The 23978-nt window shown below is 34.6% G+C and overlaps 1 pseudogene across 1 annotated transcript; it reads right to left on the bottom strand.

The window, feature by feature from the left end:
* Positions 1-3678: 3678 nt before the first annotated feature.
* LOC143559253 (TOM1-like protein 6) lies at positions 3679-8081 on the bottom strand (annotated as a pseudogene). Its single transcript, XR_013139904.1, has 10 exons — positions 7846-8081; positions 6706-6784; positions 6512-6610; positions 6282-6395; positions 5812-5975; positions 5661-5742; positions 5473-5558; positions 5044-5361; positions 3786-4449; positions 3679-3689 (listed from the first exon to the last, which is right to left on the bottom strand). The product of XR_013139904.1 is annotated as a TOM1-like protein 6 (transcript).
* Between the last annotated feature and the right edge of the window lie 15897 nt (positions 8082-23978).

Genomic DNA, 23978 nt, shown 5'->3' with positions numbered 1-23978 from the left:
GTAAATTAATTAATTATATTACTAGGATAAAAAAAACGTTTAATCATAAATTGTTATTAATATTGCTATTTAATCTTATATTAATAAATAATAGTTATTTATCTACAAATAATTATTCAACTAATAAACATCAAATGATTTATATAAACTTTAATTCATTTTTGTTAAACTCATTTTAAATAAAAAATTATCAAGTCCCCATTTGCCATAAGTTAGTGAAATAGATATTAAAATAAACCTTAATTCCTAAAACTAATATTATTTAACTTTATAATCCGGATAGCTAGTCTTTAAATTTTGTATATCCTTTTTAATTATAATTCGTGAGGTTCGATCGTTTCAATTTTCTTAAACGCGCTTTCGGTTGTTATCTCAAGTTTAACTTCAATTTCAAGGTGATTTTCTCACACTCCCTTTTTAACATTTTTTTAATGACTTTTGGGGGTAACATATGTATCCTACAAAACTCAATTATTTACGATTTCGCTTACAAACTACAATTCGCTACATGGACTTGTGTGTTTATTTGTTACTTGCTCAAAATTACCTGCACATGGATTACTTCAAGAAAGTATGATTATACGCCCCCTTTGAACTCAGGACCTTGTTGTTATGAGTGGAAAAAGGCCTCATTATCCGAGTACGTTGTTTGTTACCATCGAGAAAGAACCTTATTTGTTTTTCACAAGTTTTCACGGAATTGTATGGTTTTTATGTATTATATCAAATTGTGTGAACTCACCAACTATTAATTTAGTTGACATTATTTTATGTATATATTACCGGCATGCTTATTAGAGGATGAAACAAGAGAAGACACTAGACTTGGGATTATTAATAAAGTGTTTGATATGTTTCATTTCTTTGTAACTTTCTTATTTGCAAAACAACTTGTTATTTGAATCATCAATGAAATAATGAAAATATTGTCATTTAATAGTGTCACATGTGTTTTGAATAATCTGTACGTCACACACGGGCGTATTCCGCTTAAGCAGGGGTGTTACAACCCATCTTACTCCGCTTGTCGCCAATGCTCGAACTTCAATCACTTCAGTCACCCATGCATTTTATTCAAACTCCTCCACAACTAAGAGCTTGTTTCAATTGTGGAGCCCCAAATCATTTCGGAGATGCATGTCCCCGACTCACCTTTGCAAACCAAGCCCACACCATACTTCAAAACTCAAGCCTACCAAGTTCAAACTTACCAACCTCAAGTCTCGCGACACATGGCTACTCCAATGCAAACTCTCCAAGCAATTCAAGCTCCTCCGCAAGCTTCGCAAGTCACCCACAAAAACCAAGGGCGTGCTTTTATGATGAACGTGCCAACGACGTAGTGAACATTACGTTTTTAGTAAATTAGCATTTAGCGTCAATGTTATTTGTTACCGAAGCTTATAGGAGTTTTATTTCTTTTAAATTTGAGTTTACCCTACCCCATACTAAACTTTCTCGACATTTTTCATCCTCCAACTTTGCAAGCGTAAATACTCGATCGATCTCATCCCGATGCAAATGGGAAGCTTCAACATCATACTACTCATGGATTGGTTAGCCCTGCATCGTGTCGAAGTTGTTTTATACTTTAGAACACAAAAATACAATGATTCTATAAAGTATCAAGATTGGTGGAATCAATCTTTTTACAATTACTTAAGTCTTACGAACAAATTGTAAAACAAAATTAAAGAAATACTTCACACATTACAGCAATTCACTTTGAAGCTCCAAAGCATACCACTCTTAAGAAATTCAAAGTTGTAAGGCTAATATTAAAGAGGCAGATGCGTATTAAACGATTTACTACAATATTGATTATTAAGGCAAAAGACGAAAGGAAGAGATTTGACGGGTTAAAGTGTTGCACAAGGGTAGTTTAGACTATGTCACCCATAAATCCATAATGCATTATGAGCTACAATGGATTCCTCATCATTTATACAAAACATACACAATAAGGTGTATTTGGACACATCAATAATTCTACACGTTTCATCTATTATTACTAGTTTAAAATCAAGACTTTCTTCTTCTAGTACTTCTAGCTTGTTTGGTTTCGTCAAGTTCATGGTTCGACTGTATTTCGCGCTCCCAAATCACGTAGATCCAAATACGTTAGTTAGATCTGATCAGTTGGGGACTTACAAGTGGTATCAGATTTGTTGTGCACGATTTCAAGTTCGTTTTCGAATCAAATTCGTGACATAAGCTTATGTTCTTAGCTAATTTCGATTGGAATCTAGTTCGGTAAATCTCGGATGTAACTCGATTTTAAGGTTGTTTGTGTTCAAGTTTGAATTTTTCTTACTCATTGGGTTGTGTTATTAGTGTAAAGAGTTTCACGTTTATTGATCTTGGAATAAAAAGCTTTTTAGTGATTGTTGTGTGGCTATTAGTTTGATTCTGGTTCATGAACCCTGGTTCATAAACCTAGGTCTGATAGCAAGTTCATCAAGTCTAGTCACATTCAAATGTGCCAAAAGTTTGCGAGCAATAAAACATCATTTGCGAACCACCAGTTCAAGTCACAATATAGGTTTTGCGAGCCTGCTTGCCAGCTCGATTTTGCAATATGTACCACATTTGCAAACATGCCCTTCTACAATCTTGAATTTTGAAAGGCCACCTAATCGCATTAGAGATTTGCTATCCCGGACACTAGAAGTTGCGACTCTACCCTTGCCCTTGTGCGATCCTGCTCCTACCATTATGTAGGCTCATTTATCTCTTATAGATCAATTGCAAGCCTGATTTTAACACATTCAGATATGGGAAATATCAATTGACTTGATAGTCTATATCCAAAATGGGTTTGGATCAAATACAAATGAAATTAACGTGTAAATTGTGAAAATCAAGTAAAGAAATTATATATACAAGTAGAGTAATTAGGTAAATACATCATAGAGTAATACCCAAAACAAAATTAGCATGTTTATGTTACGTTAACTTTCCCCTATCCAAAATTGAGGGAAACAATGACAATTCAAAGCGAACCAATCATCCAAACATCATGTTCAATTAATTCAAAGCCAAATATGTAAATTCCGGCTAAACGATTATAGTCAACAAAACGAGTTAACAGCCGAAATGCACCATATCATAATCTATTTAACGTCTAACCAATAACCCCCAAAATGATCTGCAATTTATACTAAACCCGTAGTGTCGCAATAGCTAAAATAACAAGACCTGATAGCGTATCTAGCGTCGCATATAACAAAACATTTTTCATAAGCACAAGACACTAGCTAGTGACTCTATAGCAACAACTTCAAAAACTTTATTTTCTCGTTCACATTTACTGATTTGTAGCTGCTTTTAACGATCCCAAAAATCTTCCCCGAAGGCCGAAGCAGCTGCAAACCAGTTTTCCAATTACAGAAGATCATTATCAATGTTGGTATCAATGTCAGGTCTTACGTCTATCGTTGACTATTCAAATCAACTGCCCTTGCAACGCAGAGGTCAAAATACTTGCTATTTATTCATTTACCAAGTGCATCATGTCATGCCATCATTGATATTCTTGCAATCATTATTCTAAACTGTTAAAAACACTACCAGTAATCCATCCACCAATCATAAACTCAATTACCGACACAAAACCATCCTCGTCATGTTCTAAATCCAAGAAATTGATCTAAACGAATGCACACACATACACAAATCTTAACCAAACACTGTATGAACAAACATAAAATCTCATTATACCAAACTTACCAGACCCATTTTATTTCATTTCTTCCCACCCATCATACTTTGTTAAAAACAATTACCCATCATACTATGACCAGAAGAACTCCCTGACGATGCACCACCTGTCTTTTGATTTCCAAGAACATTAAGATCCTCAAATAATCTGTATGAAGGAATAAACTGTTGACTTTGACCAGAACCATCAGCATTGTTTGACCCGACCCGACCATCTCCACTCATCCCTACCGACCTCATATTATTCGAATAAGCATTCATTTGCTGCGTAGGAACGTTATTATATGCAGGAGACGTGTATGTGTTAGGAGCTGATGAAGCATACGGATTGTTGGTGTAGTATCCGGGAGTTGCAGCCCATGGTGGTGGAATATAGCCCATGGACTGAGGTTGGACCTGGACCTGGTCCTGAGGTTCAGACTGGGCCCATGGAACCACATAACTATTTGAGGGTTGCTGGGGTTGGTATGGATACGGTTGTGGGGCGGCTGAAACAGGTGGTGATTGGTCAATGTTTTGTGGTGGTGATGTGGAGGAAGGTGGAGGCTGGGAGGGTGGAGAGGTGATGGTTACAGATGATAATGTGAGACTTAAAAAGTCAATCATGTCATCGGCTCTTGTTGAATTAACTGGTGGAGGTGGGTCGGTTATTGTTAAAGCCATACTCATTGATGTGTCGGGTTGCTGGTAACCCCGTTTGGAGATACGCCCGTTTGTGCTTTCGTGTGCCTGAAAAAACAAAACATAATAATGAATCCATTCTTGTAATCACAACCATAATAAGTAGTATATGGCTCACTAAAAGCTCGAACTGAGTAGAGCTCAAACAAGACGGGCTCAAGCTTATATCGGGGCTCATTTAATAAACAAGCTGAGCCAGAGCTTCAAATGTCTAGCTTGACTACACTTGTGAGCTTAAACAAGCCTTTTATATTAAAAACATAATAACATAACAATATTATTATATAGATATAATATGATATAAATAATAATACAGTATATAGTATGTTACATATGAAAAATTCAATTATAAAAATAAATATAAAAGAATTAATTAATGAATAGTGAACAAGCCAAGCACTGCCAAGCTCGAGCTTGAAAAACTACTCACGAGCCTGGCTGCAGGTTGGCTCAGCGTAGCTCGTTTACACAGCTAAAAACAAGTAATTCTACTGATAAAAAACACAGGTTAGGTTGATCTCATGCAAAAATCATTAAAGTCAACTCATTTCCTTTTTGGGCCAACTGTTCTCTATTAAAAAATGTATAACCCATATTGGTAAACATGTCAACTTTTTCACAAAAAAAGAAACAAGAATCAACCTTCTAGCAAGCAGAGCAAAGTCATCTTCATCTTCCTCGTCTTCGTCGTCTTGAGGTTTGTTATTTGAGAGTGGAGTTGCAGGGGAAGAAACTGCAGCAGCAGCAACGCTTGATAGCATCTTTTCTTTATCTTCTTCAGTAGGAATTGGAGGTTTAACTTGGGGGCTTGGGTTATTACTATTATCAGAAGGTGATGCAGTAGCAGAACTTGTAACTTGAAGAGGAATTGGAGAACCAGAAGCAATAGCATCATGCTTTGCAAGAACAGTTTGCAGGTAATCATTTAATTCAATACCCTGACCAAGAAGCTCCTCATCACTGCAAACATAAAAAAATCATCATAAGCGGAGTGTAAGCAAATAGGCACGCAAACAGTTTGTAGTTAGTGTGTCTCAACTGTTAACATCCAAATAGTTAAGGTTAACATACGTTGGGGAAGCTAACATTTGCATCAATTTCTTCTGATTTGATCGACAACGGCCCACAACATCAACAATAACTTCATCTTTTACAGCCTATTAATCAAATATTAAAATAAAAAAATTCGTCAAATATTGCACTAATTTATAACCCAAGGTACAAAAAAGAAAAGAAGCAGCAGAAAACAAAAGGTGTACTGCGCGGTCATTTGGGTCAACTTCTTGCAACATCTCAGATAAGAGAGCAGAAACATTCCTCATAGACTCAATCGTTGACACACTACAAAAATAAACAATTATTTATTGGCTAAAATAAGAAAAAAAAAATGGAAAAAGAAAATAAGGATACCTTAAATTTTCAATCTCAGAAGCCATGGCTTCATCAAGCCGTGTTGAAGAATTACTTGGCATACCATAATTTGCTTGAGGAGATCTTAAAGGTGGATGGGTAATAGGAGGTGTGAATATTGGAGCTGCATCAGGTGACCGTTGAGGAAATTGTACTCCAGATTGCTGTAATAATAAAATTATATCAAAAAGAATAAATTAAATTTGGAGAAAAATTGAACAAATATTCCCTGTGGCTAATGTCAACTTCATCACCATATGTCAGTGCAAGAACGAATGTTCAGTTTAAAACCGAAAGTGATGAAGTTTATGTTAAGAGTTCTGTAGTTTAAAAGAGTATTTTATTTGGACTAAGTTTGCGATTTTTAAAATTTGGGAACCAAACTTGCAGAAGGGTCAAACCACAGGGACCATTTTTGCAATTTTCTCTTAAATTTAAAACTTGAAAGCGTGTATATGCAATAAATTTACCAGTAATTCATCGTAAGCGAAATAATACTGAGGGTACTTTCCTCCTCGACCACCAAACGCGTCTTGCCAAGAGTCTAAAAGTACCAATACTTTCTCCCTCACACGCATATCCGTCTGCAAAGCATATATTTCTTGTAAGCTTGACTCACAAAACTCAAAAGTTAAAGTCAACTTTCTTCAGAACAGAGATGGTAAAAAGTCAAGAGTCAAATGAAGAATGGAAAATTGACCTTTTTCTTGACAATCTTGATCATCTCTGGGAGTAGGTTTCGTTCTGCTATTTGAAAATGAACATTTTCACCACAATTCTTTACCATTGTCTCTAAAAGCTACACTCAACAATAAACCGTGTCTTCCAGATTTATAAACTAAAATGGAAAGATATCAACAAAAGTGTACAAATGGTTTAAAGTAGATTACATACCGTCAAGGAAAGGAACTGAACATGGGGATTCTTGTGTTGTAAACGTTTCTTCAAATCCTTGACAACATCTTTTGCCAGCCTGGAAGAATTTAGATCTTTAGGATACAAAATATCCTTTTTTTTAATATTCAAATTTCCGAAAGTTGTCAGCAGTCACTAATTCTATCAAATTGATTTAATTGTTTTGTTGAGTGTTACAAAATCGTCTGCAAAAAAGCTAAGTAGCATATCTGGAAGACTAATGATCCTAAAAATAACGTTATAAAAATTATTATCATTAAGCACACATAAAGTGTCTAGAAACAAGAATATGTAGTCAATTAAGCGAGTATAAGTCCTATTTGTAAACACAAAACATGAACGGTCTAACTAAACATGAATAAAGTTCCGTGCACCCGTTAAAAGAAAGTCCATTTTCCTTCGCGTGCATTTAATAAACGACATCTATAAACGCCCGTGCATATAATGATAGCACCCAAGTAAGAAACGTATACTTATTTAGTAACATCTACAAAAGTAAGATAGCAACTATTAGAAATAAATCATCACCGAATCATGACTAATGACTCGGTATTCACTTAAGAATCTTAACTGCCATATAGACATACAGAGACATAAGAATAAACTCAACAAATTTTATACTAATTTGTGAAAATTTTAAGCATCAATACTCAATAGATATCAAAACGTTTAAACCGCACTCTCTAAAATATAAAGCAAGTATCAACATGTAATTGAAGGGTTCCTAGACAAATCATCAAACCCTAAAACAACTAAACCCACATGTCGAAAGGTCAATTTTATTAACTCGACATACCAGAAAACAAGACAAATAGAGTAATTCTACAATCAGAAGTTAACTCGAATTGATATATAACAGTAACAATTGAGCATACCCTCCAACGGTTAAGAAAATTAAACTTTCACAACTTACAAAACAGTAGCAACTGTAGCAAGGATTAACATGAAACACTGAAAATGAAACAATTAAGACTTGAAATTGGTGGGTCAAATATTGGTACCGGGGTTCTGCACGAGGTAGGTATGATGACAGCCAGAAACAAATAACAAAATATTTCAGTCATTAACAAAAACCCCCAAAAAATGATATGTTGCAAGTAAAATGAAAGGATTAGGTACCATGGATTAGCGTTAAGGGTATCGCAGATATCAATGTTGAGAGTCCAATCGGGGCCGTTCAAGAACTCGCTGGTGGCTTTGTCCACTCGAACAACAGCAGAATTAGCAGACGGCGTTGAAGCCGATGAGAAGGCCGTGGCGGGAAGCATCACTGATGATGATTATTATTATTATTAACAAGAAGAAAGAGGATTAGGGAGAAAAGAGGATGAGGAGGGGGAATAATAATAATATTATTATTAAGGAAAAGGGGTTGTTATTATTATTGTTCATGAGAAAGGAAGGAATGAAAGTTTTGGTGTTAAAAAGAAAAGAAAAGAAAAGAAAAGAAAAGGTGTGTTTGATTCCTAAAGAAACGAAAGGTAACCAGCAAAGGGGCGACCTTTTTGTTTTTCTTTTTAATAGGCTGATGATACAAGGTCTCACCATTCCACAATGGTTTCTTCAGCACACCATCCTCATCAATCCTTTGCTTTTTAATCTTTTTAAAGACAATAGGCTATTTTTGGTCAATGTGATTTTTTGACTTTGAATATTTGGGTTTAGTCGTCAAATCCTTAACAATTTGGGATATTAAAGTTTTAATTTAAAATTATTTATGTCTAATTGACAAATGTCATCCAACTTCTCCGTTAGAACCTCCACACGCTCCTCACGTGATGGGTATTTTCGTTCACTAAAATCTATTCAAATCCCTTTTTGTAGCCCCTGTCTCTTCCTCATTGATAAAATCCTAGCTCCATCAAGAATCATTCGTACATAACCACGAACATGGTCATCTGCTCATGTGGATGTTCAATAGTCATTCACACATCTTGGACGGATAATTGTCCGGGTCATCGCTTCCATTGTGTAAGTGATAAACTTATGATTTCTTTGAGTTTTAAACCTATTATTTTTATGGTAAATATCACCATGTGTTTAGTCCTAATGACAGGTTCCAGCTGCAATTATGACATCCAAGAACAAGTTATGAAAATTATCATCTAAAGACTATAATGAAGCTAAGAAAATTATCATCTAAAGCCCTTTCCCCAAGGAGATCGGTTTTCTATATCATGAAGATAATTTAAAAGAGTCTCAAAGATCTAATAATCTTTAGACCAAAAATGACTTCTTAGACCACATCACATCTTTAATGTATCGTTTATATTTGATACTTTGAAAAATACTATACTACTTTCAGCTTTAAGGTTTAGCCCAGTGCCGACCAAACCGATTTAAATACTGTTCGGGGTCTAAAATCGGTTCAGTATCGGTTTGACTCGGAAACACTATTTGCATAGTTATTGATAAATATTTAATGTGTATTATAGTGAATTTATTTTTTATTTGTGTAATTTAGATTCCAAAGCTTCAAAATTCAAATAAAACGATTTAGGAGGGTGTATGGTTACAATAGGTATTGGGTGAGTGCATACTTTTTTCAAGTAAATAATTTTCAAGCCTGATGTTAACTTGGTTCTTAAATCACAACATATATATACTAGTAGAAACCCGCGCAATGCAGCGGGCAACGTAATTTAGAATACAATTTAAATTAATTTCTTTTCAAGAAAGCATAATCTTTTTATTAAAAAAAAATCCAAATAAGTATAAAAATTCGTGTCATCGATATCACTAATTTCAAACAAACCCAACAAACACAATGCCCTTTTAACAGTTTGACACTAAACATATACCAATCAAACTAAAAAAATATAGAAGTCAAAAACAAAACCATGATACATTAACCAAATATTAGACACCAAAAAAGACAAATTACATTCTTAGCAATCTAGGTACAACAACATAAAGAAAACATATTCGAGCCAAACCTCATGTGTAAAATAACCAAATTATGTGCATGAACCAAAAGAATAGAGATTTGTGTGTTTAATGGTCAAATTTAAAAAAAATGACCTAATATAGATTATTTTCAAATCTCACAATTCTTCTACAATTTACTATTCACACTTAAAAAAAACAAAAAAAAAACCTTAATAAATGACATCAAGAATCTTAAGGGTGTTTGGATTAGCAAGACCTTTAACCGCCATTAAACTAATACATATTTATCATGAATGTATAATTACATTTAGTTAGGACTTTTCATATAATAGCCCTAAATTATATAAGTCATTCTATGACATATACACACACCTAAAACTACAAAACCGCAGCAACTTCCTTATATGTATTCTTCTTTGGCCTCCCAGTTTGCAATGCATCTTTAATCATCAAAAACTTCAAAGATTTCTCAAGGGTTACACCATCCGCATTCACGAACTGCATCATGTCAAACAAAGTCTTTAAACAGTCGTTTCATTTATAAATCTAAATAGATATTTAACAACTTTTGACATCTTTGGGCCCATTTGAAGCATTCAACCCGTTGACTCATTAAGTTATTTCTTAATTTTAATTATTAGATATTAGCATACCTTTGGCACCGGTGCTTGTGTACGTCTATGTTTGACCCGTAATCCATGTCTTTCGAGCTTTAACGCGCCTCATCCGGATGTTTTCCCTAACAATAGTTCCACACACACACACATATATATATATACTAATAGATACCCGCACGATGCGGCGGGAATGACAAATTACAATGCGGTACTCGTTTTTCGTAAGACCACATGCATATGCTAAACTTTATTAAAATTGCCAACTATAGTGGATTAAAACAAAAAAACAAATAGCCACATAAATATATCAAACAAGTTGGTAACTTACCTCACCATTTACCAATCTCCAATCTGCCTCCGGGTTTTGTAAAAAATTTGGTGTGGTCGTTTTGGTTTAAGCTAGGACTGGCATAGCAAGAACATCTAGAAAAGACAGCATAACACCAACATCTTAAAATATGGCGAAGACTTAATGCATTCGTTGCACCCTCTACAAACACATAATGTGACGCAAAACACAAATTAAATATATATTTAATCAAGTATAAAGTGTCATGTTTACAAATATTCATACCTCATCCCCGTTAGACGTGTGACTGGTAAGGTCAACCCTACCCAACTTAATTCATAGACTCACAGTAAAAATTGCTAACTTAACCCCTTTACCAAGCCAGCCCATTTTTTACCAATGGCCAACTTGAAAAGTTTAGTGCTTTTAGTACCATTTTAAATCCACTATATTGTAGTTTTTAGGGGTGAGCAAGGTTTGGTTTGGTCTGGTTAGGTTACAGGGCGAAACCCATAATACCATATTAGTAGATTCGGCTTCATCCCGGTATCTTTTATACATCATCTCTTTCTCCATGATTTTGTTGACAAAGCACTCAACCTGCATGTACTTTTTATTCAAAAACAACTCTCTCCCATTACCAAATCATTGATGAACTTACTTGAATTTCTTATAAATTCTTCCCATAATGTTTTGACTTCTTCATACCTGTAACAACATTTAAGTATATGTTCATTACCAGTAATACCTAAATTTCCTAAACTGATGTAATACATAAATTTGACTAAGGACACACAATTGCCAAATAAAACCAGAAGCTTATGTTTGTGAATACGGCCTCACTTTAAACTAAAATCCTTCATATATAAAATATATATGTTAGATACATATAAAAGTTGCACTGGTGGCATGACAAAAAAAATTATAGGTGGATCAGATTTTTGGCTTGAATTTCTCCCAAAAAAGAAAAAACATAAATTGAGTGATCGGTTATCTAACACTTTATAGCAAAATAAAAAGAAGCATAAATAGTTACATACAAATTAACAAATATCCAGCTAATCCATATATACATACATACATATATGTATATATATAGTGTATATAGTAATTGTTACATGCTATCTAATGGCCACTAAACTATGCCCCACCAGATGTTGCCCCCATTTCTTTGGGATATCTCATATTAAACATCAACTAACTAAAACTTAACCAACAATGAATTTGCAAGCACATACATAAAACAATAGATATAAGGAAACATGAAGTTCTAGTGTCACCTTGTCGTGATAACCAGAATTCTTGATATTGCCCTCGTACTTATTTGCAGATTAAATATTTTTCTTCCACGAAACCTAAGTTTCAAACTGCAAAACCACCCATAAATTAAACTTAGATTACGTTAAAGTTGAAAATCCAAACATCAAATGCACACAAACACATAATTATCTTAACCTATGCTAATTCAAATGGTTTTCCAACCATAAAATAGCTCTGGTCATTGCAAAAAAAAAAAGGAAAAAAAAGAACAAAACAAAGAAAATCAGAGATTTCTCAAAATATGGCAGCCCACCATATGCAATAGAGACTGTTGCCAACAACTCTAGTAAGTTAAATCCTCAATCACAAGAACCATAATATATTACCTTATAATGGTGATCTAATTTCATTTTTCATATGCGTGTGTGTGGTGGGGTTCGGTGCCGTTTTAGGCTAAAAACCAAACCAAAGACCAATTTTTTTTTTGAGTTTTGTAACCATTCGGTTTCGGTTTTTGCCATTTGCCCGTTTGAGCTTGAATATTTTAGGTAGAAAAGAAAGTAGGCAGAAAATAATGAATTTAGGTATAACTACTTTTGTTAATTGTTAACTAATAGACTATTACACGTTTGACCAAAAGTATTTGAGTTACATATTTATTAAATTCTTTATAAATTACTTAAAATAAATAACAAATAAATAAAAATCCAGAAAATCGGTTCGATTTTTATTACTTTAAAAACCAAAAGAATAAAACCAAACCATCGGCTTTTGTTACGGTTCGGTTTTTTCGGTTTCGGATCGGGTTTTTTTCTTGCACGTCCCTAATTTTTCGCATTCAATAACGGGCTCTGCATTGGAGTCCGGACAATGAATGCTAAAGATACACCATCCCGTTAAATTTTGTATTTAGCTTATCGTGAGATAAAAGTTGTACTATTTATTTAGAAAACTTACGAACATAAATGAACCTGCCAAGCTCTTCGAAAAGGAGATGCTCCATTTCGGCATAATGATAGAAAGCTTGGATGTATAATAACAGTTTCTAAGAAAAATAAAAAATAAAAGTTCCATGAATAGTTAGTTTTAAATAAATTAGAAAATGTGATAAAAGAACCCCAACCTAATGACGGAATATTTAAAAATTTGGTTGGTAAAATATTCCCACATGCTGCTATGATGCAAAGCTCTGTCTCAAGGGCACTAAAATCAGATAAAAATGTTTCATGCATGACAGTGAAATAAAAAAAAAGATCATGAGAGCAGGCGAATTTTATTTATTGAGTTCTTCAATATAAATACATTGTCAACATCTTTTCAACTAATATGGTACAATTTACTAACAGTGATACCATTATTTTGCTACTGGTATGCCTCTTAACATGTTTGTGATCACTAACTGAATAACACAGTCATTGTTGATTTATTATTATTAACGAATGATTGTTTAATTAGAAGTTGATGCCCAACATGAAGATGTTTAATAAAATCGCGACCTTAGGTTGTGAACCAGTTTTAGTGTAGATGTTAATGTTAATTTGTTTATCATGGAACACATTATCAACAAAATACTCTTCACACATTTGTAAAAAGAGATCAACTATGACAAAATGACAATATCATTTAATAAAGGTTAAGTGGTTAAAAAAAGCAGAATATCGCCAAAAAAGAAGTACTAAAAGTACAAGAACTAATGCCCCAGATCTCAGTTACTAAACGATTAACACATTAACTAAGTAAGAAAATAATTAATAAATCAACTGACTAATAGATAAAAATGTCAATTTATGCAGCATATCAAGATTTCTAAATCAACTTACATTTCTCATTTTGGTGTTTGAACCACCTCCGATTCTACAGCTTTCCGTCCGCTTAAAATAATTGATTTCATGCTTGAACAAAAAAAATTATAAAACGAAATTAGAGACACTGAGCAGTTAATAAACATACTAAACTGTTTGAGATAGATCTATTAGCTTTAGGAATCAACACTTACCACTTATGTCCTCCCACATGATGTAAATAGTTTTTGTATGAAGCTTCCAAAGCCTAGACGGAACAAACCGCAAGCTTAATGGTTAGATAATTTGAGTGTATGCCTGAGAAAAAAAAATGTTAATCGACTTACAAAAGTGACAAAATATGGATGCTAGAAACCATAGATCTGATGGTACATGACTGAAAATGGTTAAAACCCCATGTAACCTAGCTTCTTCGTTTCAACCATCTAGAAGTGAGGCACTCACGTGTCAGTTGTTGAGCTACTCATTCCTTGAAAAAACTATCTCTCTCTCTTTTGCTCTATATGAGAATAAATAAATATAAGGTGAATTCAAAATTTGAAATGGGAACTCAAAAGACGCGCTTAATGCTTCTCTATGCAGGAGTGAGTTGTAACTCAAGCATTATTAGTTGTAAAACTCTTAAATTTAAGAGTTTATGTAAAATTACCTTTCTATCCTTTCTATATCTATTTTAATATAGTATAAATATATATGTATGTATGTATATATATGTATGTATGTATGTACATTGATATATTAAAAATTATTAATATAAGTCAAGTCAAGTCAGGCCAAGTCCGGATCGAGCTTAAAAAATTACTCGCGAGCAGCGTCGAACTTTAAATAGAGCTCAAAACAAGCCGGGTTCGAGACCAAGTATGTTAAACAAGCCAAGTCCAGGCCTTGTTGAGTATGTGATTGGCTTGGCTCGGCTCGTTTACACCTCTAATCATATACTAGTTGGTTGAATGACCAAAAAGGGTCATACAATACTATGGCTCATAATCAACATAACAGAACTGAAATAACCAGACCCGACCCAAAATCGACAGTTTGATCTTTTTTCAAAGAAAAATTTCCGGTTCGGTTTCAATTTTACCAGGTACCTAATACCAAACCAAACCGAACCATGAAAACCGTAAAACCATGAAATCCATTTTTATGCGAATCAAAACTTGACGTTTATATAACCAAACCTGACAGATTTTTCCTAAAAACTGCATTATTGATAAACATATTTGCGAAAAAGATACCCGTGAGTTTAACCATAACAGATGTGGGTACCGCAAAGATAAAGATCAAACAACTAAATGAAAGTAGATTATTTTGAACTTTAAATATAATTTACTTATTAAAAATTAGGTGATTCTACAAACTGCTATAATGCATCCATGTAATAGGTAACTTACTCTACATATGATATAGTGAGATCAACAACGAACAACGAACTGGCTGAGATGATTCCATGGATCATAGATAGCACATTTTAACACCTTGGAAGTATTAAAGCCTGCCACATAAGCAATAAAATAAAAAGGCCAGTGCCCCCTTTTCGTCACTGACTTGGACTTGGCTAGACGGTTGTTTAAACGACTCGATCATGAAAAAATTGTATGACTGAAACAGTTATTAAAAAATATAGTTTTTGTTGAAAACAAAATTTTTGTTGTAAAAATTATTAAAACTATAGAATATTATAAAATGTTAGAGCAATGTTGTTGCGAGTCAACCAAAACCGACCCGTTTCGAACCATCCAACCTGCCCTATATGCCTGCGGTGTTTGTTTGCTACAAGTATTGAACTTGAAGACCTTAACTATGAGCTTAATAATAACAATAATAACAATGTTAGATTTTTTTACAAAATTAATCTTACCTTGCCAATGTTTGGAACAAGATCAAGTATCTTCCTCATTTTTCACTTATTTGGGTTCATCACACCTTAAAATATCCAAAAAAAAAGTATTAACATATCCGAAAAAGTCATGGTTAACTAAAACATAAAATTATTCTTTGCAATACACCCAGACCCATTCTGACCCGTACTGTAAGTTACTCATTTTAACTCAAAAATTACTCGTTTTGATACAAACCAATCTTGACTCATACTTTACACAAACCCATTTTTGACTCGTACTATAAGTTATATCCATTTAAATATTTCGGCCAGTTTACCTGGCAGTTCCAAACTCAAAAGTTTAAATCAAACCATGAAACACGATTTTCAAATTGATATAGCAATCAAGTAGGATCGTTTAAAATAGAATATAAAAAGCATCGTTTTGAACAAAACTTTATTCAAAAATTTAGAATAAAACCTTGTGAAGCCGATGCCTATAGTAATCCCCAGTTGGGCGGTTATATAATCCAATTTTCAGTTATACCAACAATATCCGAAAAAAAGGAGGATCATCGTGCGGATTACACGTGGGGCCACCCTAACTAAGACCTCACAGAGCATCACCTAGCTGGAAAAAAAGAAAAAAAACAAATAATATCATATTTAATAATTGAATTCAAGTAACAAAGAAGCAGATAATATCTACTCAATTTTTCATTAACAGAACATAAAAATCATGAGCACAGTGATGGATTGTAATGTGGTTGCAAAGATGTTTAGTTTCTAACCTTTTGCGTTGCACCAAAAAAATAAATACAGTAGTGCTTATGAGTTAACTTTATCAACTGTTAACAAAGCTGTACAGCCTACACTAAGTGACCACATCTTAAACATAATTCAAAAAATGGTCCTAAATGTAACTGTTTTCAATGCACATCGGAAACAAATACAACCACCCCTTAAGTTATTGTTGGTCTAAGGGAAAGTTGACAACAGATACAACAGCCCCTTATGCCAACACATATAGCAGCATGCAGCCCCTTGTCAATAAGATACTAAACACCTCAGTTTACACTTAAACAACTGGCAATCAGAAAAAGACAGATGGCAACTAACTCTCCCTTTTTGTCTCAACAGTGCAAATTTGAATGATTTTTAGTTCTAACCAATAGCCCTAATTACATACCATTTAGGATTCTCAAGGTAAAAGTTATCCACTTGCAAACTGAATGTGATGGAATAATTTCCAATCAGATTATGCACCGATTTCCAATCAGATTATGTAATAAATTCAACATTACAACCTCTCAATTTTATCATCTTGATTTTATAAACTCCTAAAGAAAATATTAGTTAAATGAAGTTCTACAAAAGCATAATCGGGTGAATGAATGAACTCTACACAAAAAAACTTGAACAACATGTCAATTAAATCCATGAAGAAATCGAATACTTATCTTACTTGACAATGAGCGGATGTAGACATAATAGGCGAAATTCAATCACGCATCAAAGCGATTCAATCTCCAGATAGCTTCGCTCATCGCAAATGCAAATACTGTATCTCGAATTATTTTTCATAAGGCTGAGGGGTGTGGGGCTCTAACGCGGGGGCGCGAGAGCCCCTCCGCCCCACCGGGAGGCGAGAGGGGCGCGAGCACGAAAAACAAAGCAGGCGCAAGCATGTTAGCGGGACCAAGCTGGCGTAAAGGGGCATGGGAAAACGTGAAAGAGCCGTTGGACATTAAAATTGAGCCGTTGGGCTCTTATTTAATAAAAAAAAAAGTTTTTTCTTCCTATATATAACCCATTTCATATAAAACAATTACCACAACTTCAAAAAAAAACCCAAAATCAACCCATCTTCCCAATTTTATTTTAAAAAAAAATGTCGTCGTACTCGTCTGATTCCGACTCCTCCGAAGAGGATGATTTGCTTCTTCATGTAGGGGGAGTTTTGACCGCAACCGTGGTCAATCTCTTGCAAAATCAAGCCCATCAACCTCGAGTCCCGAGGGTTAGAGCACCACCTCGTGATCGTGATCGATCGGGTGCTAACAATCTTTTGTTGCAAATGGAGAACTCTTCAAGTACGGGTACTATCTGGTCGATGGTATTTACAACGAATGGGCTTTGTTAGGTCAAGCTTTTACAGATCCAATCGCCGACAAACGGAAGTATTTTACGAAGAAGCAAGAGTCTGCTAGAAAAGATATTGAAAGAGCTTTTGGAGCTATAAAAAAACAATATTATGTTCTGGCGAACCCGATACGTTATTGGACTCGGGAGAGGATAACGGACGTCGTCTACACGTGTCTGATCCTACACAACATGACGTTAGAAGACGAGGGCAAAGCTATCTGCCAAAACTACCAAGGTGACATTCCGCCACAACCGTCCACAATCAGTGATCAACAAAGACTTCATAACATAGCAAATATCAAGAGCCGTGAGATACACGGGGATCTTCGACATGAGTTGGTTGAACATTTGTGGGCAAGGCGACCCGATGATCTTGTATTAGATTAGTGTTATTATTAAGTATTATTGTTTGTTTAATTTTTAGTATGTTTTTTTTTGTAATTTGAATTTTAAAAAAATTGTGTGTTTTTTTAAATAATTTATGAGTTTTTTTAATAATACGTTTTTTGAATATATTTATAAAAAAATAAAAAAAAAAATCCGCTGGAGCCCCTCCACACCAGGGCAGGGGCTCCAGCGGGGGCTCCAACACCCCCCTTATCCAGTTTCTCTATCTGCCACACGTCATAATATTATTGGCTGGAGCCCCCACTCGCGCCCCCGTTAAAGCCCCCCACACCCCTCAGCCTAAGCGCAAATGCAAAAAATGAGGACCTTGGAAGAAACAAAAAAAACAGTTGTTACATGTGTCAGAATTCTTTAAAGCGCAGTAAGTTTTAAGTGTGTGAATGAAGGAAGTGGTGGAAGTGGTAAATGTTTATCTCACATTGGGTTGGGAACAAAATAATGAATGGTTTATAAGGTAGTGACCTTACACCCATTTGAATTCTTTATGACATGTTTTACCACAAGTCCTACGTGCGTGCAATGGGGGGGTGCAAATTTGGGTTTATGGATTAGAAATTCATCGAACTTGTGCGTGCCTGCACGTCCCGCGGACACGAATGCAACTCCGAACTCCGAAAACCCAAGCCCGCGTTAGACGATTTTTTGAATTCGGTTTTGAAATTCAAAATATGGTGGTCTAGTCAATACCATTAATAATCATAATGATTATGATTATTGAGTTTCAGTTTCAATTCTTTTTGATAATGGTCATTAGATGAGTATTATTATTATTTAATATTCTTTAATGGTGATAACTAAGAGTTGATTATATGGTTATGACTCTTGGTTATAAATACCATGACATTCTTCATTTGTAGATACACCAACTCAAAAACACTTCATCTTTTTCCTAGTTCAAACAGTGTTATTTCCGATTGCATTTCAGGCAAGTGTCCGAGTCCGGCAGAGCACCGATTCTGTTTCGAACCGGAGTACCCTGGGAACAGACCGAGAATCTGCTTAAGGGAATTGTGTTAAACACAAGCCCGGTTTACTGTGTCGATTATTTCTTATTTATTTACTTTCTGGTTATTATTAATACAATATTTTCAACAAACTTAAACAGATTACTTATTATTATTCTTGTATAAACAAAGTTCGTGAGATTGTTGCTCCAATCTTAAAACCTTATTTATAAGGGTTTAGGGTTCACGAAATAGTTTGAAATAAAAGTATTTAGATATTATAATCTTATAAATATTTTCTTTTGGGAAATTATGTGCGTAGTACAACTTGGTGTGTTTGGATTTTAGAGATCATGATGCAATCTTAAATCCTATACCGTGTTACAAAATGTAAAATTTGATCAACCGTTGGTAAAATGATTTGTGTAATCGTTTGTATTCTAACTATAGTGTTAGAACTATGTTGGAAAACCGTTGGGATTTTATTAGTTTGGGTTAACGACTTTTGCAATCGTTTGTGTCTAACAATTGTGTTAGAAATGGTTTTGAGTAAACTATTCGTTTCTTGTAAACTTTAAATATCTAACATGCGTGTAAGATACAATCTATTTATAACGTTTTGTGTAAACGTTAATTTTCTAATGAATGTGCTAGAAAATTCAAGCTTTGCTACTTAAGTGTAGTAATTGTAACAAGTTGATGTTATTTGAACATATTTGTTCAAGAGTATGGTTTCAAAAGTGAAACGAATATATGAGGATATGTGTGCATGGATTTCTATTTGAGGGAGTACTTGTATACATAATATAAAATGATATCACTGAGATGATTATCCATATGGATTTTTGATTAATATATGTTAATTATGTATTAACTCCATGGAAATTTATTAAGTGTGAATTGTAACATAGAATTAATATATGTTAATTACGTATTAACTCCATGGAAATTCACTAAGTGTGAATTGTAACATATGAATTAATATATGTTTATGACGTATTAACTCCTTGGAAATTTACTAAGTGTGAATTGTAACATATGAATTATTATATGTTAATGACGAATTGTAACATATGAATTATATGTTAATGACGAATTGTAACATATGAATTAATATATGGTAATGAGATATTTAAATCCTTGGATATTCATCATTGAGAATTCACCATAATATGCTTACAATAGCGATGGGTATATGGATGTTTCTACCATCAAATGTGAGATAGATTCTATCTTACAAAGTCATACTTGGGAACTAGTGGATCTTCCTAAAGGGTGTAAACCACTAGGATATCGATGGATCTTCAAGAAGAAGATGACACCTGATGGCACCATCGATAAGTGTAAGGCAATGTTGGTGATCAAAGGATATAAACAACGAGAAGGTTTAGATTACTTTGATACATATTCACCGGTTACGCGAATAACATCTATAAGGTTGGTGCTTGCCATTGCCGCCGTTAGAAACTTGGAAGTTCACCAAATGGATGTAAAAACGGCTTTCTTGAATGGAAATCTAGAGGAAGAGATTTACATGGAACAACCCGAAGGCTTCATAGCCGTTGGGCAAGAAAAGAAAGTGTGTAAACTTGTGAAATCCTTGTATGGATTGAAACAAGCTAATAAACAATGGCACCAAAAGTTTGATCATGTCATGCTTGATGCTGGGTTCAAAATCAATGAATGTGACAAATTTGTATATGTGAAGGACTCATCCGATAGATATGTCATTTTGTGTTTATACGTAGATGATATGCTCATTGCTGGAAGTGATGAGAAAATCGTAACGTCCACAAAGAACATGCTAAAAGCAAGATTTGACATGAAGGATATGGGTTTTGCGGATGTGATTTTGGGAGTTAAAATCACACGAACCGAAAACGAACTTGTTTTAAGTCAATCCCATTACGTGAGCAAAATTCTTGAGAATGTTAATGCGAATGACTCTAATGTAGCTAGAACTCCCATTGACACGAGTCAGCATCTAGCAAAGAATAGAGGTGAACCCGTTAACCAGTTGGAATACTTAAGAATTATTGGCAGCTTGATGTATCTTATGAGTTGCACTAGACCCGACTTAGCATATGCTGTGAGCAAGCTAAGTAGATACACAAGCAACCCAAGTTCAAGTCATTGGAACTGTGTGATTTAGTTGCTTCGGTACCTAAGATACACTAGAGAATACGTGTTACATTATAACAGATATCCTGCAGTTGTTGAAGGACATTGTGATGCAAATTGGATATCTGACACGAATTATTCCAGAGCAACAAGTGGGTATGTATTCACACTTGGAGGTGTTGCTATATCGTGTAAATCATCTAAACAAACGGTCATAGCTAGATCCACGATGGAATCAGAATTCATCGCCCTAGATAAAGCGGGCGAAGAGGAAGAATGGTTACGTCAATTTGTTGAGGATATACCAAGATGGCCTAAGCCGGCATCGGCCATCTGTATACATTGTGATAGTCAATCGGCAATTGGCAGAGCTCATAGCACAATGTATAATGGTAAGAATAGACATATTAGACGTAGACATAATACGGTACGACAACTAATATCTACTAGAATTATCACTGTTGACTATGTGAAGTCAAAGGATAATAATGCGGATTCGCTAACAAAAGGCCTAAGTAGAGAGTTAGTTCAGAAGTCGTCCATGGGAATGGGACTGAAGCCCTTGAAAAATTAAAGTTCATGCGAAGGAAACCTAACTCAACAGACTGGAGATCCCAAGGGTTGAGTTCAATAGGAAAACCTAATTGTATGAATTAGTGCGGTCACTGTGGGGGGGGGGGGATAATCCTACAATTTTAAGAGGGACTTTACCACGTGGCAAGGTAACCTTCCTAGTCCATTCCTAAAAGTGACAAGTGTGAGGCTAAGCATATGGCTTTTAATGATTCGACCAAAGTAGTCATACATGGTGAATCACCTATGTGAGAGAGAAGTGGGGTCGCTTCGAAGGGTATTGTTGGGCACAATACTTAATAGCTCTTGCAGAACCAGGCGCATGTTCATACCATAACGAACATAACTATGAGGACTTGACTTTGTCAAGAAGAGTCTTGTGTGAAGTGTATTGTCGTCTACACAAATGGCCTCGAGTTCAAAGACATCACCGTCTACTCAGAGCCAGTGGGCTAAGTATGCTCATAAGCAAAGGTTCAAAGGAAAACACCTACCTATTGTATGCAAGATTCAACTGTTGAAATCTAATCGGAATAATGTGGTTGTTTCGACCTCCATTCATGTGGGGGGATTGTTGGAAGTTTTAAGTGTGTGAATGAAGGAAGTGGTGGAAGTGGTAAATGTTTGTCCCACATCGGGTTGGGAACAAAATAATGAATGGTTTATAAGGTAGTGACCTTACACCCATTTGAATTCTTTATGACATGTTTTACCACAAGTCCTACGTGCGCACAAGGGGGGGGGTGCAAATTTGGGTTTCTGGACTAGAAATTCATCGAACTCGTGCGTGCCCGCACGTCCCGCGGACACGAATGCAACTCCGAAAACCCGAGCCCGCGTCAGACGATTTTTTGAATTCGGTTTAGAAATTCAAAATATGGTGGTCTAGTCAATACCATTAATAATCATAATGATTATGATTATTGTGTTTCAGTTTCAATTCTTTTTGATAATGGTCATTAGATGAGTATTATTATTATTTAATATTCTTTAATGGTGATAACTAAGAGTTGATTATATGGTTATGACTCTTGGTTATAAATACCATGACATTCTTCATTTGTAGATACACCAACTCAAAAACACTTCATCTTTTTCCTAGTTCAAACAGTGTTATTTCCGATTGCATTTCAGGCAAGTGTCCGAGTCACGCAGAGCACCGATTCTGTTTCGAACCGGAGTACCCTGGGAACAGACCGAGAATCTGCTTAAGGGAATTGTGTTAAACACAAGCCCGATTTACTGTGTCGATTATTTCTTATTTCTTTACTTTCTGGTTATTATTAATACAATATTTCCAACATAAAGTTGAAACACACTCAACACAATATTCAAATCTGTTTTCATGTATAATAAATGATACATACTCGGCACTCAAAGAAGATATACCAAAAAAAAAAAATCCTGCTTGAATTCCAATATGTAGAGTTTGTACCACAAGAATTTACTAAAATAATGCATATGTGCCTAAACTCTGTCAACAATCAACGAAACCAAATACCATAAGCTTTGGCTTCTCAAAATTAACTTAATTGGGAAAAAAACTATAACTTACATACCGTGAGTAACATCAAATCCATCAATTGTTTTTCAATTTAGCTTCCAAAGCCATATACACCATTTCAATTAGAAGAATCTTGGAATAACTCAATCAGAAATCTAGGTTTTCAAGAACTGTTATAAAATCAGTGAGGATTTCAAATTCAAATCAAACCAATTACTGAAATAAGAGAAAATGAGAGGAAGATATAAACATACCTAGAGGTGGAGAACGGTTGTTGGAAACCACGATCGTCCCTGAATTTGAAATTTTACAAATCGTATACAAACAAAAGGGTATTTACAGAAAGAATTGAAAATAAAAATCGGTGATAGGCTGGTGGAAGAAGACTATTGGCTTCATGGAAATATGGAAGAAAAGGATTCAAAGGGACGACAGCAGGAGACGGTCACATCAGTACTATTTGATCTCTGTACACTATATTTGAAATTTGAATCCCTCTTTTGAATTCTGAAAGCCCGCTTCGAATCCCTTATAAGCTTCAAAAGTTGTAAAGTTCTTATTTTTAAGAGATTTTGTGAAATGACTATTTTGTCCTTTCTATATGTATTATAAGATAGTATTGATATAGATTAGTCAAGTTTTAGAATTTACTTTACAAAAATATTTTAATTTTATTTTTGTTAATATTTTCTTTAAATAGCAACTTTTTAACGTTTTCGTGTCGGTTTTCGCGACACGAACCGTTTAGGACTAAGTTTTGTTATCTTGTCCTCTTCTCATATATTAACTTATTTTATATACGAGTATTTGACAACTTTAGGGGTTGTTCTAAATAAGTCCTTAATTGTCGTGTCGGTTTACGTTTAAAAGCCGATTTTTCG

The sequence above is a fragment of the Bidens hawaiensis genome, unplaced genomic scaffold, assembly GCF_021521415.1.
Source record: "Bidens hawaiensis isolate Kalapana, Puna unplaced genomic scaffold, B.hawaiensis_p1.1 tig00019795_1, whole genome shotgun sequence".
Lineage (NCBI taxonomy): Eukaryota > Viridiplantae > Streptophyta > Magnoliopsida > Asterales > Asteraceae > Bidens > Bidens hawaiensis.
This window is presented reverse-complemented; position numbering and strand designations above follow the sequence as displayed.